The sequence below is a fragment of the Leptinotarsa decemlineata genome, unplaced genomic scaffold (assembly GCF_025532065.1).
Source record: "Leptinotarsa decemlineata unplaced genomic scaffold, Ldec_3_MD MMD2_tig00004307_RagTag_RagTag, whole genome shotgun sequence".
NCBI classification, from domain to species: Eukaryota; Metazoa; Arthropoda; class Insecta; order Coleoptera; family Chrysomelidae; genus Leptinotarsa; species Leptinotarsa decemlineata.
Window position 1 is genome coordinate 10,657,911 of NW_027412606.1, and position 1,806 is coordinate 10,659,716.

The 1,806-nt window shown below is 34.3% G+C and overlaps 1 non-coding gene across 1 annotated transcript; it reads left to right on the forward strand.

The window, feature by feature from the left end:
• Positions 1 to 1,170: 1,170 nt before the first annotated feature.
• Positions 1,171 to 1,290, forward strand: LOC111507517 (5S ribosomal RNA). Its single transcript, XR_002722405.1, has one exon. It is a non-coding gene; the product is annotated as a 5S ribosomal RNA (ribosomal RNA).
• The last annotated feature ends 516 nt before the right edge of the window (positions 1,291 to 1,806 follow it).

The window sequence follows — 1,806 nt, forward strand, 5'->3', positions numbered from 1 at the left end:
TTTTTATCTCAGAAGTCTCCAAATTTTCATTATTTCAGTGATGATAACAACTGATCTTTATTTTACTTTTGGAGTCTAGCTTCACCCAGTCCAGGGAAAATGAGTTCACCTTGAATCTTTTTTTTTTATTGCCACAACTATTAATTTCATTGTACACTGAAATTGTACTTATGACCTTTGTATTCTTTGCCCTGGGATTTGAAGAGATTCTCCATTGTTTTATCCAAAATGCTTGACCTGAGAAGTGAGACTGGCCTAAATCTGGATATATCTTGATAGATGGGACACGAATCGAAATATATTGCTCGTATTTTATTAAGATCTTTAATCTGTGGACCAAAGTGTAAACAATCTCTCACTTCACATCAATTTATTGCCAAATGTAAATATCTTTGAAAACTGAAGTACCAATGAGTCTTTCAAACTTGAGAAGCTTCTCCTAAATGCCTCATTTCCTTTATCGTTTATTTATATTCCTCGGAGTATAATGCACTTACATGCAACGGTATTTCACCATATTTGGTGAAAACTTACTTGTAATTTTTTGGATTTGAAAGATTAACCTTTTCACCTTGTTTTGATTTAATATCGAAAAAGTACCCTGATTTTCAATCAAAAATTCTCGGTCAAAATATCTGTTTTTTTATCGCTATGCTTCTTGTTCGTTGAAATCTCTACTTTTTGATGATATAAATATACATTACCATTGTATATAGACTAACCTACTATTGCGAATCTTCACTGAGAAATGAGATTGACTTAGCTTTGTATACGTGTTGCTGGATGGGGCAACAATCGAAGTCTATTACTCGTATTTTATTTAGATGTTTAATCTGTGGACCTAGCTTTGTATTCTTTGCCCTGAGGTTTGAAGAGTTTTTCCTTTGTTTTATCCAAAATTCTTGACCTGCGAAGTGAAATTGGCCGAAATCTGGATACATCTTGATTGATGAGGCAGGAATCTAAATATATCGCTCGTATTTTATTTAGATCTTTACTCTGTGGGCCAAAGTGTGAACAATCTCTCACTTCAAATTAATTGTTTGCCAAATGTAAATATCTTTGAAAACTGAAGTACCAATGAGTCTTTCAAATTTGAGAAGCTTCTCCTAAATGTCTTTCATTTTCTTTATAGTTCATTTATATTCCTCGGAGTATAGTGAATTTACATGCAACGGCCATACCACGTTGAAAAATGCCAGTTCTCGTCCGATCACTGAAGCCAAGCAACGTCGGGCGCGGTTAGTACTTGGATGGGTGACCGCTTGGGAACACCGCGTGTCGTTGTTTTTTTTTATCTCAGAAGTATCCAAATTTTCATTATTTCAGTGATGATAACAACTGATCTTTATTTTACTTTTGGAGTCTAGTTTCCTTTTCACCCAGTCCAGGGAAAATGAGTTCACCGTGAATCATTGTTTTTATTGCCACACTGAAATTGTACTTATGAACTTTGTATTCTTTGCCCTGGGGTTTGAAGAGATTTTCCATTGTTTTATCCAAAATTCTCGACCTGCGAAGGGAAATTTGCCGAAATCTGGAGACATTTTGATAGATAGGGCACGAATCGAAATATATCGCTCGTATTTTATTTAGATCTTTAATCTGTGGATCAAAGTGGAAACAATCTCTCACTTCATAAAAATTTATTGCCATATGTAAATATCTTTGAAAACTGAAGTACTAATGAGTCTTTCAAACTTGAGAAGCTTCTCCTAGATGCCTTTCATTTTCTTTACCGTTCATTTATATTCCTCGAAGTATAATGCACTTACATGGAACTAAGTATCAATTATGGGTTACATA